The sequence below is a fragment of the Notechis scutatus genome, chromosome 1 (genome assembly GCF_049901735.1).
Source record: "Notechis scutatus isolate UNSWTSFEM ecotype Mainland chromosome 1, rNotScu1.2, whole genome shotgun sequence".
Taxonomy (NCBI): Eukaryota; Metazoa; Chordata; class Lepidosauria; order Squamata; family Elapidae; genus Notechis; species Notechis scutatus.
In genome coordinates, this window is record NC_142009.1 from 328,744,562 (window position 1) to 328,760,673 (window position 16,112).

The following is a 16,112-nucleotide window of genomic DNA, read 5'->3' on the forward strand; positions in this document are numbered from 1 at the left end:
ATCCATACCAATTGAACTCTATCGTTAAAATTAATATTCATTTAAATCTTAAACATTTTACACCTTCCTTTTCAAATAGGTATCATGCTTCTATGGGAACACTTATAAATTTTGCGTAGTTACTTCCCCCCCATTTCACTTATATTTTAAAACATTATATAATTAAAATGTTCCCATTCCTACTTAATTCAATTCTCTCATATTTCATTTCATTTATTTTGTTCAAAAAAAAGTTTTACTAAATTACATTGAATATTTTATCCCATTTTATAATCATATGTTGTTCCTATTTTCTAACATTATTTCTAATACAAATACAACAATAGTCTTATGTACCTTTGCAGAATCTCTTTTTCAGTTATATTTTTACCCATTATCTCTAAATAAGTCCTGTTTTTTTACATCTTGTTTCAAACCTTTATAGCTTCTCTTCCCTTCCTTCCTCCCTTGCTTCTCCACTCTACCCTTTTTACCCCCTTGTCTCTTCATCTCCATTTCCCTCTTCTGTATTCCTCTTTTCTGTTGCTTTCTGACATTATATCCACTTCTCACCTTATTTTTCACTTTTTTGGTTGTTTTTTTAGGTCTTAAATTCTCCATTCTCTTTCCCCCCTTTCCCCTTTCTTCCACAGATAAAGTTACTTGTTCATTAAAGATGGCTTCTTCTTTGTCCCAATCTTCTTATTCTTGTAGTTTCTCATAAGTAGAGATCGCCATTTCTAAAAAATGAAAAACGCTGCCAAAAGAGCCCTTCCCTTCTTGTTCCTCTTCTTTATATTTTTTGAATTCCATTTTCAGTTCATCCACAAGTGATGCCATTGTAAAAAAAATTTAAACAACCACCCAAGTGTTTTTAATAATTCAAATATAATTTCCAAAAGTTCCAAAGTCACCAAGCAGTCCAAATACACACAAGCTGTTTCATTTAACACTTTCTTTTTTTTTCACTTTCTCTTCCTGGGGTTGCAATTCAGTTACAAAGTTCCAATTAAAATGTATCTTTTAGAAGTCTTGTTACAATTTAACTTTAGTCTTTTAAATTCCAAGCAATCTCCTCCAGCCAAATCTTACTCTTATTCTTTTCCTCTCCCTTCCCACTTACAACAAAAAAAAGTTTTTTCAGTGTTCAGAAATCTTTATTGTCCCCTTGGCTTTAATTTTCAGTTTGATTACCTGCTGATGCCAAAGCGGGTTTTTCCGATTTCTCATTCATCTGCTGTCACCGTAAGGAAGGAGAGTGAGAAAAAACAAACTTTCCCTTTTCACTTTCATTCGCTGCTTCCGGATCTTCTTTGGGAACGATGTATCTTTTTAAAATTTAAATTCCAGGATATCTTGAATGTTGCTTCTTATCCCCATCAAGCAAAACTTTCACTTCTTAGCTTCCTCCTGCACATTCGCCTTCAGAAAAGGGAGTTAAGCCAGCTGAGGAGGGGAGGTGCGGCTCCCCTCGAACCCTGCCGGGTCTCCCATGTCTTCAGCCACCTCTACAGGGTGGCTTTAGCCCCGAAGCCGGCTGGCTCGGGGCACTCCAGTGGCAAGTGCAAGCAGAAACCACGCACGATCGCGGATTCCTGCTGCCGCCGAAGCCCTGCAAACCAGAACTCTATAATAATAGAAAAATTTGATCTTTAATAAAGAAATAAGCAAAGAATTTAAGTCAGAGCTGCAAACTGTGAGGTATTTTAAAAGAAAGAATGAAATTGCTGAACACAATGATTAGTAAAGTAATGGCATTGCAGCTTGTAGAAGAATAAAGAAAGCTCAGAGATGACGAGATGGAAGAGGGAAACAACAGCCCAGATGAATATGGAGAACAAGGATCATTGCCAAAGGATATAAAAGGACTTAAAATAGAGACACTGACAACAGAGACAACAAATAAAAGAGATAAGGCTCCCAATACCAAGAAGAAGAAGGAATTATATAAGAAGAAACCCCCTAAAAAGAGAACTGGAAAGGGTGAAGGAAAACATAGCTGAAAGGCAGAGGGGAATAAAAATAATATCAGAAGGAAAAAAAGAAGAAAGACTGGGGAAACTTAGAAAAGGGAAAGCTGGCTAAAATTAAAAGAAATAATAAAGCCGAAAAATTTAGAGATAAGGGTTAGGGATTCTATAAGGGGGATACCACATGGGAATGTATATTGGTATTTAGTCTAAAACTTGCTGGGAAATATTTTAGGAGTGTGTGTGTGTGTGTGTGTGTGTGTGTGTGTGTGTGTGTATGTTTTCTGAGGTTTTCGCGGGTATTTGTATGTGGATCTTTGGTTATTCGGGTTTTCTCCCGCGTAAAATTGGAAGTATCTAGGCGACGTTTCGATGAAGTCTCATTCATCATCTTCAGGCTTGTGTCTTCGGCTTTGTGCTTCTCAGAATACTCTGAAGCCTGATGATGGCAGATGAGATTCTGCCGAAACGTTGCTACAACTTTAAAAGCACAACTACAATGACGTGGGAAAATACCCGAACAAAGCTGAATACCATACATGTAAGTACCTGCGAAAACTTAAGAAAACACACACACACACGTGTGTGTATATATATTTGGTTATTCAGGTTTTCTCCCGCGTAAAATTGTACAATTTTACGCGGGAGAAAACCCGAATAACCAAAGATCCACATACAAATACCCGTGAGAACCTCAGAAAACAAATATCTATCTATATATCTATCTATATATCTATCTATATATATATGAATACGAATTATGTATGAATTATGCTGTTATAAGCTCTTTTTGGGGGAGGATTAAAAACGGGAATGGAAATGAATTAAAATATATAAACTTTGGCAAAGTGGAAAGGAAGAAAAAATATGATTATTAATGATTATAAGTAAAGTGAAGATAAAATGAGACATATTAAGAAGTTATTTTAGCAATTTACTGGGGGGATACTTTAAAATATATACATTTTAAAATATGGGTCGATTATTTAATGGATATTAGAAGTGTACAATGAGAGTATTTTATTATGATTAAAGTAGGGGAATGGAAAATACCATGTGGATCCTAAATATATTGACTTTATTTTACTTTTACTCTTTTTAGATTGTTAATTATATATCGGCTTAGAGAAAATTAAGGATAATAATGCTGTGTAATGTAAAATAAAATAGGTGGTAAGCTGAAAATGGAAATAATAGGGGATAAAGAATTGAAAATCTGTGTGTGGATGAAATGATATTGATATTGAATTAATGAATTGAAATATGAAATGCAATTTTATTTAAAGATGAAAGTATGACTATGTACAAGTGTTATAATCTGGAATCATGTTGCTCACGTGAAGAGATGTGTAAAATTACATAAAAACTTTCATAAAAAAGAGAATCTGCCATGCTGGCTGTGGCCGATCTAAACAAGAGATCAGAGCAAGCTGTAGAAGTAAATTTCAACGTAATGAAATTCAGTCACATCTGGACCTGTCCACATCTGAGTAGGCCTGGATGTGACTGGAACAAAGTTACATGGGCTTCATTTGACACCCCGTGAGAGTGAATAATTTCTTACAGCAAAAAGTTCTGTGGACAAGACCAATGTCTTACTTGCTCCTTTGGGCTGCCAGATGACATGGGTTCAATTTGGAAAGTGGTACATGCCTCTTTGGAAAGTACCAACTCCCTTAAAAGGAAGTGATGGCAAACCTACTTCTGAAGAGGCATGCTTTGATCTAATGACATTAGATAACCTCAACCACCCTCCATTTCCCCCTTTTTATGAAAGATTTTGGCCGACTGAACCTTACATTCAATACTATAGAATGATAGACCCCTGGACCAGGAGTATCCACAACCTTGGCAACTTTAAGCCTGGTGGACTTCCAACTCCCAGAGTTCTGGGAATTGAAGTCCTCCAGGCTTAAAGTTGCCAAGCTTGGAGACCCCTGTTATGTACCATCTTCAGGGGCTGAAAGAAGATTTAACTAGCGTACGAGGGTCCTACTCCCCCAAATGGTCTGTTCCTGTCAACAGTACTGAGAAAAGTTGGTCAGACAACTGATCTCTCTTTTGTGAAGTGCCTTTGGATTCAGCTCTCCTGTTTTTCAAAAGCACACCTACACTAATCCACCAGTTTGTTTTTTTTGTCTGCTAATGTTACTAGACCTGGATGTCAATCATGGGCCAAACTGGAGATACAGAAGTCTTGACTCAGGGTCTGATGTCTGGAGGGATAGAAGGGGGGGGGGGGGAAACAATGTAAGCTGGACCCAGGCAAGATGGAGTTATTGTTTGTCCAAAATCTGCCTGCATCTCTGTCAGCTCTTATGCTGGCTCTGACCGTGTTATATAGTATTCTTCTGAAGGAGAATACTATAACTACTTCTTCAAGGTCTTCAACGTAGGCATTCCTTCGAATTTGTGGTTGCCGTTATCAAGATCTGGTGGATGACCTGTGGCAATCCTGAGGCAGGAGGCCTTGTATTAAGCCTTCAAGGTCAGGAAACAGGAGTGTCAAACTTGATTTAATTGAGGGCTGCACCAGGGTTGTGTTTGACCTGAGTGGGGGGAGGCGGAGGGGTGTAGCCAGCTTGACATCACTCGAGGCTCCATTTTTGGCAGCGATGGCCTTCTGCAACCCTCTGTGAGTGAAAACGGAGCCCGGGAGAGTTGCAGGAGGCCGTCGCAGCCAAAAACGGAGCCTGGGAGGCCTGCACGTGGTCCTTGAGCTCTGTTTTCGCTGGCAGGGTCACCGTGGGCTGGTCCTTCGCTGATTCCAGGGTGGGCCCAGGGACCAGATCTAAGAACCCTGCGGGCTTTGAGTTTGACACTCCAGCTCTATAAGGATTGTTGGAACTTTTAATTTATGGAAGCAATGATTGAGTCTTGAATGCCTGAGAGTTTCTCCCTCTTATATCCAAGAGAAATCAAGGCAGAGTAATCCTGAATTTCTTTATCACCCCCCCCTCTCTCCTAAGATGGTGTTTATGTATCTGCCTGTGCATTCTTTCTTCAAGGCTCTCTCCACAAGCTTCTACACTTTGCCAAGGGTGACTTGCGACTTTTATCGCCTCCAGGCTAGATGGCTGCAACATGGAGCTGTCTCAGAAGTCTATTTGAAAACCATTTATTTTATGTATTCAATTTTTGGAATGGCCCATCTTCGTTTTTGCATTTCGAAACTGCTCATCTTTTGAAACCCATAACTACCACAGAAAGCAGATGACCATATTCTGGCTGGCCAAGTAACAAATCGCCACAGCCATGTGATACAGGCAATCCTCAACTTACAACCATTCTTTTAGCTGTTGTTCAAAGTTACAACAGCACTGAAAAAAGTGATTTATGATTGGTCCTCACACTTATGACCATCACAGCATCCTCATGGTCATATGATAAAAATTCGTACACTTGGCAACCGGCGTGTATTAACAACAGTTGTAGCGTCCTGGGAGTCATGACTTTCCTAGCTGGCTTCTAATAAGCAAAGTCAATGGGGTAAACCAGATTCAGTTAATGCTCACATGATTCACTTAACAAAAGTGATTTGCTTAACCATCATAGCAAAAAAAAAAGGTTGCAGAATTGGGTGCAATTTACTTAAACATCCACCTTGGTAAATGACAAGATATTCTGGTCTCAATTGTGGATATAAATTGAGGACTACCTTATCCAGTTTTGTGGGTGTTGAAGCTTTTAAATCAAATTCCAGGTGTGAGAACTTTTAGATAGTTTTCTTAGATTGTGCTTCCATTTGGAAATTTAAAATTTATGGGCAAAAATTATCAGGCTCCTATAATTTCAAGAAAGGAAAAGGATACGGAGCAATTCTCAGATCCTCTTTTAAGTTTATCAAGATGCCAGTGAGCATTTGTTTGTCCACTTTAAAGGAAAAAGCAAGGCCAGAATCCCTACTTAGTACAGTTACACATCTCAAGATAACATTCAAGATTATATTACAATGATTTTGAATGTGGTAATTCAATGATCTTGAGTACAAGTGGTATTCAAGATAGCAGTTCAAACTAATCAAGTGGATCTATTTGATTGCTTGATCACATTTCAAAACCACCCATCTTCCACACAAAGGGACACTCGGTGGTATACAAATAAAATATTGAAACATAAAACATTAAACCTGTGTATATATAGTGAGAGTAGAGATTGGCCTCAGTTCTGAGGCGGGGGAGAACGTTCCGGAGAGCAGGGGCAACGGCAGACAAGTCAAAATTCTTGAACTGACGGGGTCCACAATATTCCTCCCCTGCCTAACTGGGTGGGGCAGGTTGATGTTATGGATCAAAGAAGCTGTGGCCCAAGCTGAATCAACTATTTTCCAGATAAACAGCAATGTTAAAAAGAAATTGTCTGCCTCTGATAGGTATTTGTTTGTTAATTCCCGGAGGGAAAAAATCCAATTCCCTCGAGGTAATTTTCAGTCAAGGTAAATTGTTGTTGTTGTTCGGTTGCTATGTTGTGTCGGACTCTTTACAACCCCACGGACCATAGCAAGCCAGGCCCCCACTGTCCTCCACTGTCTCCTGGAACTTCTCCTTTGCCTTCAGTCTTTCCCAACATCAGGGCCTTTTCCAATGACTTCTCTCTTCTCATCTGGCGACCAAAGTATCTGAGATTCACCTTCAGGATCTGTCCTTCCAATGAACAGTCAGGGTTGGTTTCCTTTAGGATTGACTGAGTCCAGGTAAATTACCCAGTGGTATTAATGCAACTGCTATTGGCTAAACAGCAGTGACATCACCCCACAGACCCATGTGACCCCTTCCTCAGTAGCAGCAACTATTGTCCACAATTAAATGAAGGTGGAAAACAGCTGCAGCCAAAATCAAAGAAACAATAGGCCTCACAAGGACTCAGGAGGAGGAAGATAAATCAGGTGAATATTTACAGGATGATCATTATAATGTATGAGGACCACTCTTTGCCAGAATCAAACCAATCAATCAAACTTCGGTTTTGATCCAAAGACCAAAACTTAGGGAATGGTTAGTAATCTCCTTTGCATTTATTTCTTTGTTAAATTTATTTGCTGTCCATCTCGCCATGGGGCTACTCAGGGCAGCTTACTATATCATTAGCAGCTCCTGAACTGCTAATTGTTTTTCCAGATGTTCAACAAATTTTGAGGATATTTTAATGACAGGCAGCAGTTTTTCCCCCAAGAGGGGAAAAAAAAAACCATTTGCAAACACCTTTTCAGCCGGCCAAAGTGCCGTGGAATGCATTCAGACAATAAAGGGAGAATGCAATGCAGCTAGTCCTTGACTTACAATTGAGCCCAACATTTCTGTTGGTAAACAAGACAGTTAAGTGAATTTTGCTCCAATTTACCTTTCTTGCCACAGCTAAGTGAATCTGCCTCCCCCATTGACTTGCTTGTCAGAAGATCGCAAAAGGTGATATGACCCCTGGGACACTGCAAACGCCACAAAGGTGAGTCAGTTGCCAAGCATCCATATTTTGATCATGTGATCATGGAGATGCTGCAATGATCATACGCGTGAAAAACAACGGTCATAAGTCACTTCTTCCAGTGCCATTGTAACTTCAAACAATCACTAAATGAACGGTTGTAAGTTGAGGACTACCTGTATAAGAAAGTTTTGCAATGCTTTCTACCTGGAGTTGCCTTTGAAGGGTGCTTAGAAACTACAGTTAATGACAAATACAGCCATTATTAATTGGAATGGGCTACGGAGAGAATATTACACCAGTTTTGAAACAATTAAAGTTATGACTACATTATTTCATGGTCAACTCAACATAACAACATACTCACCCAGCCCTACAACTCCAATTTCAGCACACAGCTTTTCATGGTCAGGACTAATGTCCTTTTAAGGGCTACTTGCTCCTCATTCTTTAATTGTGGTGTGTTTTCTGTGGTATTTCTCTTCCTGAGTCATCTGATGGCATCTTCATTTTATTTTCAGTTTCAGGTGAAAACTCTCTCTCTCTCTCTCTCTCTCTCTCTCTCTCTCTCTCTCTCTCTCTCTCTCTCTCTCACACACACACACACACACACAACCTCCTAAAACAGGGTTTTCTGTTTGTTTGTTTTTAGTTCTTGCTTTGCACTTTAATGTTTTTAATTTCACCCTCTACAATTTTATTTGTCTTTTACCGATTGTAAGAACTAAATCATCTGGGAGACTGGAATGCTCCCTCCTTATCTGCTCCAGAAAGTCGAGGGACTGGATGGATTAGGGTTTAGAAGAGAAAACTCCTCTCCTTGCAAATGGAAATCTTTTTCACCGGGCATGAAATGTAGCCCACGACATTACATGAACGGCGTTTCCAAGTGTAAGCCACTCTGTAAGCCCTTAACTGAAAAGCGGCCATTGGATGACTAAGAATAATGAAATGGGATATGCTGGAGAATGCCATGGATTGGTGAAGCTCCCTGGACAACTGGTAGGAATGACGTAGCCCTGAACACTAAATCTACTGTATGCGAAGAATCTGTCTCTCTCTTTACACTGCGCCATTTGTGCCAACTCACTCCCCACTGCCTTCTTTAAGATCCAGATGTTAAAGTAAGTAAGCAAAGAGTTGGGAAAAGTACTAGGTGAGCTATCCAGGTTTGTGAAGTGTGCCAAACAAAAGCAGGTGCTGATGCAACAACACAGCTTTACTGTGCAACATCTTCCCTTTCTTCTTTGACCATTCCTCCACCTGGCAACGGAGATGCAAGAATGGGTAGCAAAAGAGATAAAGAGCACTTGTCCCAGCATGTGCCTTAAGGGAAGATAGCTCGTTATTACTGGAAGGAAGATACTACAAGTTTCCATTCTACAGTAACAGGTATTTCTCAATTTACGATTGAGCGCAATGTTCATGTTGCTAAGCAAGACATTTATTTGTTAAGTGAGTTTTGGCCCCTTTTGCAGCCTTTCTTGCCACAGATGGTAAGTGAATCATAGCAGTTGTTAAGTTAGTTATGTGTTTGTTAGGTAATTCTGGTATGCCCATTGACATTGCTTGTCAGAAGGTTGCAAAAGGTGAACACATGACCTTGGGACACTTCAACCGTCATAAATGTGAATCAGTTGCCAACCGTCTGAATTGTGGATTGCGTGACCATGGGGATGCTGCAACGGTGTGAAAAATGGTCATAAGTCACTTTTTTTTAAGTAATGTTGTAACTCTGAACGGTCAGTAAATGAACTGTTGTAAATTGAGAACCACACTCCCTTCTAATCTAAGAGGACACAATCTATTCCATAAGACACAAGTGAAATATGATCTTCAAAAACTTATGCAGTAATAAATGCTTGGGTACCATAAGGCTAGCAGCTGTTTTTGCTGCCAAAGATCTTACGAAAAATACCTCTCCACATATAATAAATGAGGACACAAATTCGTGCGATGACCATTCAAAATTACAATGGCACTGAAAAAACATGACTTAGGGCTGGTCCTTACACTTTTGACCACTGAAGCAGCCCACAGTCACATGATCAAACTTTGGCCCCCTTGCCAACCAGCATATATTTATGACAGTTGCAGCATCCTGGGCTACAGTGCTCGCCATCTGCCACCTTCTCCGATGGCTTCTGACAAGCAACGTCAAAGGGGAAGCTTAATTCCCCGAATGATTCACTTAACAAATTTAGTGATCAGGCGCAACTCACTTAACAACCATTTTGCTTAGCAACGGCTATTCTGGTCCCAACTGTGGTTGTAAGTTGAAGACTACCTGTGAATGGAAGCACTTCAATCATTTGAGTTCTTTCAAGGCATTCTCTTCCCACCACTCTTGCAACCAACCAATAAGAATGACAGATATTATCATCACGTTATAAGCTAGAGAGGACATTTCCCCCAGGAAGTAATGTTAACTGAGATCATCGGATTTCCATTTTAAGCCATTCTCCTTAGTGGTTAGGTACATTCTTCCAAATCTTAGTGTTTGATCTTCCTTCTTTGCCTCTCTGCTAACAATGGTTGAAGAAGGAATTTATTTTGCAGTATTTATTTTGACTCTTCTTTGGTTATCTCTATCAAGCAATATACACCAGCGAAACGGAATAGTTCAGGTTTAAATTCACCACACATATAAAATTCACAGCTGAAAAGCAAGAGGAAGCCCAGGAACTCAGAACCAAAAGCAAAACCGATACAAACGTGTTGCATGCAAGCTAACTTTAATCCCCAAACTCTAGGCCTGCACATTTCACAAGTTAAATTTCATCAAAACCCAGAGTTTTCTTACACTGAAGAAAATGCAATCAACAGTGAATTCTAAAAGTAAATAGGCTGTCCAGCTGCACCTCTGACATCAAACTCAGACTAAAAAAGTCCTCAAAGTGGTCAAAGAAATAGAAATAGTCTTGCTGTAGAAAAGCCTACAGCAAGACTTCTCCCTTTTCTGTATTCCCAGCCCCTGGTGTTCAAAGATAGACAGCTTCTGAACATAGAAATTTATCATGGCTAATAAGTGACTTAATTTGCTTACTGCTGGCCTCTGCAAGTGGCCCCTGACATTTCCAATAATACTGTAAAAGACTTGCTGGATTAGAGCAAAATACAAGCAAGACAAAAAGGCATCACTTTGCTCCCAGCAATTGCTCCAATAATACTATATATTGTATTATGGCTAGAGAAAACCATGGTCTTCAGCTTCTGTGGCTAATTAATAGGCAGCACATAACGTATACACTTCAATTTTTTTAAAGAAAGCTAAATACTTACATTACCAACAAACCCTACAAACTATTTTGCTCATCATCTCAGCCTACCCATAGGAAATCTGTATAATACAAGCTGTATGGGACACCCTGTGCCATTTATTTATTAAATTTACATGCTGTCCATCTCACTGTCAAGTGCCACTGGGGGATTACTAAAGTCACTCAATTCGAAGTATCAACCCCCCCAAACACCCACAGCTTTCATACACACGTTGCTCATTCATTTTACATTGGGTTGGCTTAGCAACCATCTGTATTCACCTTTTTAGCATTGTCTAAAGTTGGGTTAATCTGGGAACAAATCCTGAAAATGATGATTAAAGAGGCTTCTAAACTGATTCAGAACTATGAATCTATGGTGCTAGGGAATAAAAATGAGCGCACTCAGACTTACTTCCAATGAAATATTTACAGATACACTGTCACTATCTATGCATGGATGTTCTATAATAACTGTCCACATTCTCTTCAAGATTTTTCCCAGTCATCTAAATGGGTTGTTTTTTTTGCTGTTTTGCTATGTCCTGAGAGAACGTGTTGCCAATTCTTTCCTCAGTGTTCCTTTGTTTTTGTTTTTTTTAATATAGGAAGGAGAGTTGCATGTTGCATTTGTAATTTTATAAAAACTTAAAAGCAGGGGGAATCCCTCGTGACTGTGAAAAAAAGATGTAGACAGACATGGCTGGGAATGGGAGTATTTGCCCTAGCCTAGAACGAGAGGAAAGTTTTGCCAGAGTGCCATCTCTAAAATACGTTGCAATTCTATTAACTTCGGTGGAACATAATTTCAAAAAAAAATATGCAAGGGGTTTTAGGAGAACACCACCCACAACCGTCCTGGAAGGAAGGGAGGGGAGGGACAAGCATCTAGGAAGGGGTGGGGTAAGAAAGGGGGAACTACAAGGTCGACCAGACTCCTGGGGGGAAGCTTGCAACAGCCCCCCCTTTACGCATGTTTAAAGCGAAGGCAAAATAATTACGTGAACAGGACCAGGGGAGGAGGAGGAGAGAGGGGAAGACTTTTACTTTGACATCGGATTCTTTCCGGCTGCAAACCAGATTAAGGGCCAGAAGAAAACACCGATGTGTCCCCTTAAGGTTCCCGCCCCTCCCCCCCTCCGCTCTTAAGGCTGATTCTCTCCCCATCCCCCCACCACCCCCACCCCCAAACTCCCCGAGAGCTGCCTCCGCTATCTCTTCTTCTCCAGGGCCATCATCTCTGGAACACAGGACCCCATTGTCCAAACTTGGAGCACCCCGTTCAGAGCCCTTCGCCGGCCTCCTCCAAACGAAGCGGCCCTAAAACTCACACCTGGTTGTTTTGTTTTGTTGTTGTTGTTGTTGTTGCAACAAAAGTAGCGGACGGGTCCCACGAGGGTTTGTTTCTGAAACCGCGACTTTATATAGCAAAAAAAAGGGGGGGATGAGGGGATCCCCAGTCATTTTCCCCCTCTGCCCCCCAATCTTAGTTCTACATTCGCTTCCCAAGCGTGTGTGATGGTGGAAGAGGAAGCAGGCACGGGCAGCAAAAGGGGGTGGGGGGGAGGGAGCAGCTATTACAACTTTCCGAAACAAATATTTCGGGGGGGGGCCCGCACCCACAAAACAAACCAGGAAAAGGCCGGCGGGCTACAGATCAGCCTCACGCGATGCTGCTTTTGTTTTAGAATGATTTTAAAAAAAAAAACATTATTTCGAAGAGCGAGGAAGAGAGGGCAACCCACCTCCAGATCATCGCTTCTGCTCCCCGCTCCCCTCCATGAAGTAAGCCCAGAATCAACTTCCTTGGGAGTCTTTTTTTTTAAAAAGAAAACATTTCGAAAGCCGCAAGGGTTTACAAGAACGTATTTTATTTCGAGCTCTTCTTGGGGCGCCTGCAAACCTCGGCGACAACGTAGGGAGCCCCAGCGCCACATTTCACCCCGCTCTTCCAACTTGTCCGGGGAGCTTTAGGGTCGCGCCAACTACTACAAGCCGAACTTGGAGAGAGGCCTTTAAGCCGAGGCTTTTTGACGCAGGTTCCACACCGCCGCCCTCCCTCTCCCCACCCCCCACCCCCCGGTTTCATTAAGGGGAAAAAAAACTTTCAAAAGGATGCACTTACAAGACTGCTGGCTCGCGATCCAGAGGAGATCCCGTCCTCTAGAATCCGCTTCCTTTCTCCCTTTCCCCCCACGTCGTCTCCCAAAATCGTGGGGAAGGGGGTGGGTGGGGGAATGTAGAAAAGAAGCCTCCTCTTTTAAATCAGCCGGCTAGATTCCTCCTTCCTTCTGATCCTGCCGCTCCATCGCCCCCTCCTTTACCAAATGCGCTTCTTACACGTGCAGTCGGTCGGAAGAGCATGCGCGCACACGGTGCCTAATTCACTTGGGTTGTTCCCTCCTCCTCCTCCTCCCGGTTAAGCTATTAATTAGATTGCATTGGCAAAAATCCTCCTCCTCCTCTACCGCCACCCCCTCCCTTTTATTTGGCGTAAAATGGAAGAGTTGGAGGCGGAGAGAAAGAGAGGTAACAGTTGGTAGAGTTGGACCTGTAACTAGGCGAGGGTTAAAGAAATCGGCGTCGGAAGGCCGGCCCGGAGATTGGAGACCGGGGAGCTGATGATGCAGCAAAGCTCCCCCTTCTTTCTTTACGCGGCACTTTGGGGCCACGTGGAGAGGCCGGACTAATAGGGCTCACGCAACCAACGAAGGCCGCTGGTGTGTGGCCGGAGAGATTGGCGCTTCCTTCCACGTGTTGGGGCGCGCAGCTCCCACCGAGGAGAGAAGAGGTGGCGGCGGCGGCTGATACGCCCGGCCCTGCTGAGCCTCCTGAAAGGAGGAGGAGGAGGAGCGCCCGCCGTCAAGCCTGGGCAGGGCGGTGCTTCCGAGGGCGCTCCGATTGTGTCCAGGCTGGCCTCGTCGCGAGAAGAGCGAACCAGGGCTCGGAATATCCCGCGCGGCCTAGTCACAGCCTAGTCGCCCTACCGAGAAGGCGTCGCTTCTCCGAGCGTTTCATAACAGGAGCGCGACGGACTTGCTCGGGGAAGATTTCTTGCCTCCGTCCGCGTTCATCGGATCACCGGCTGCAGAAAGTGAAACACGGCAGCCTCTCCGGAACGACCCACCGACAAGCTTCAAAATCGCGAACGAGCTTTGCCAATTCTTCCGTCAGGCTAGATGGCTCTCCAAGTGCTCTTCTCGGGTTGGGATCTTTGCTGTGTTATTATGCATGGTGGGAGGGCGGGGGGTTGCCCGAGTTGTGTGTTATTTTAATTTTCAAAGACCCTGGCGGTTTTATTCTAGGAATAGTAAGGACGGCAACCGACACAGACTTTTGTGTTGCTTATTTAACTCCATCGCTGCACGAATTTCACACAGTTGAATGGTTAAGTCTGACGACGGATTCTCATAATTTGAATGCTGCCCGTAATTTGCATTCACATTTTACGAAATGCCCCCAAATCCCTTGAGCAGTATTCCAGTGAGTATAGAACTGTTTATATGCCACATCTTTGAAAAAAATCCCTTAAGGTTAAAAATATTGCGTAAGGTTTATTCTGACCATAAGTAACAGTGTTGTCTCCTACACCTTCATTTGATGTATATATTCTTAAGTGGTGCTTCTGCAATAAAATGGCAAATAGCCTGGAACATTAGTGTTTCATAAGTAAATTTCAAGTAAAGATTCCTTCCAGATAATGGTGAGGAAAGAAAATGGAACGTTATTAAAATGGGATTTTTTTTTCCCCTCAGGTGTTTGGCATGCAAGCGTCCTAACCTGCTTTCCATCACATTTTGTTTAGAACAGTCATTTGCAACATTTTCTGCCATTGTAAGATACCATTGTCCATCCAACCCATCAGAAAATAAACGCGAACTGTAGATCTTTCTAAGCAGAATGAAGCCCCCGTGATAAGAAACTCTGCCCTTAAATCTGTTGAGAGAAATTGTGCAAAACATGATCCTTCCAGGAAGAATTTGCCATGCCTTCCTTGACAGTTTTCTCCTTTGAAAGGTGTTGGAAAGAGCAGGAATATTATGGAAGAGTCACTCTGTTAATGCTGGAGTTCTTGATTTGAAAAGAATCCAAAATTAAGCATACATCTTGGAATGTTAAGAACTGGATTTGTAGCTACTCCAAGTATTTATTAGATTCCACATGAATCAGGTAACAGAAAAGGAAGCTGAAGGTGGAGGAACATTTCTAATGGAGATTTTATTAAAATACAGTTGCAAAAAGTAAAATGGGTGGTTGGTGCTGGTAGTAGACTGTTGAAGAAGCCAGATTTTTTTTTAAAAGGACATGTCAGAAAATGCAAGGATGCCAAGTCACAATATATAGACAGGTAATATAGAACTGCACAGCTTATGTAAATACAGTAAAAATTATCAGGATGTGCATTAGTAAAGGATGCTAAAAATAACACATTGTCATACCAATAAAAGCAAATTGTTTTAACAGATTAGAAAGAAATGACAAAAGCTAATCAGACTTCCACCAAAAACTCTTTCATCATAAAATTGTGATAAGGCCAGAACTGAGTTTGCAACTGACAGAAACATGATCAGAAAATACTTGTTTACCTTAATGAATGTAATTATCTGGGATCAGAATTGCATCAGTTTTAATCACTATATAATGTCTTTAAAATGACATTAAAGGCAATTGGAGGAAAATATCCCAGCCTTCAAAAGTAAGATTCCCAGATTAAATCTTACCTTATCTTTGATTGAATAGCTTTCTTGATTGTGGGAATACTACAGATATATCTTGATTTCAACAAAGCCTTTGACAGAATGTCTTAACTAAGCACAGATAGTCTTTGGCTTACATCCATTTGTTCAGCTATTGTTTGAACTTGCAACAGTGTACTGAATGAGTGGTACTTAGGACCAGTTCTGACAGTTCCAACTGTTGCAGTGTCCCTGTGGTCATGTGATTGTGATCTGAATGCATAGTGCCCGGTTTTCAGTTTATGATATTGCAGTGAGCTGCTATTACATGATTGTGATTGCTGGTTTCCCATGAGCAAAGTCAATGGAGAAGTGGCAGGAAGTTGAGTCACATGAGGTCTTTGCTTAATAATGGTAAACTGGGACTGCTGGAGTTACAAGCAGCGTGGTCACATGATGTTGCGTTTTATGACTGCATCAGTAATGGCAATCTCAGTCCTAAATGTCATTAATGGAGGATAGCTTGGATACAGCATGACAGTTTAGGTCAGAGGTCTTCAAACTTGGAAAGTTTAAGACTTGTGGACTTCAACTCCCAGAATTCCTCCTCCAGTCATGTTAGCTCAGGAATTCTGGGAGTTGAAGTCCACAAGTCTTACCTTGCCAAGTTTGAAGATCCTTGGTTTAGGTGGATACAGAGCTGCTTGAAAATTGTATTTAAATAGTGCTCAATTAATGGAGCCTCATCAAGTTGGAGAAGTATTAAATACTACAGGACCAGAAACTGGATTTTCTCATTATTTGTA

General features: G+C 41.6%; 1 protein-coding gene and 1 long non-coding RNA gene across 22 annotated transcripts in view; one reads left to right on the plus strand and one right to left on the minus strand.

Annotated features, from left to right (window-relative positions):
* GATAD2A (GATA zinc finger domain containing 2A) overlaps positions 1 to 16,112 on the minus strand; it is a 106,161-nt gene that overhangs the window by 77,458 nt on the left and 12,591 nt on the right. For 10 of the 21 annotated variants that reach the window (XM_087952673.1, XM_087952664.1, XM_087952659.1 and 7 more), the window contains exon 1: positions 12,756 to 12,961. The exons of the other annotated variants lie outside the window; for them this stretch is intronic. The gene's annotated coding sequence lies outside the window, so the exon portion shown is untranslated. Of the gene's footprint in view, positions 1 to 12,755; positions 12,962 to 16,112 lie in introns of those variants that run through there. 21 annotated transcript variants of the gene reach the window in all.
* On the plus strand, positions 13,530 to 16,090 carry LOC148133538 (uncharacterized). The gene is made up of 2 exons (XR_015746963.1): positions 13,530 to 13,834; positions 14,386 to 16,090. It is a non-coding gene; the product is annotated as an uncharacterized LOC148133538 (long non-coding RNA).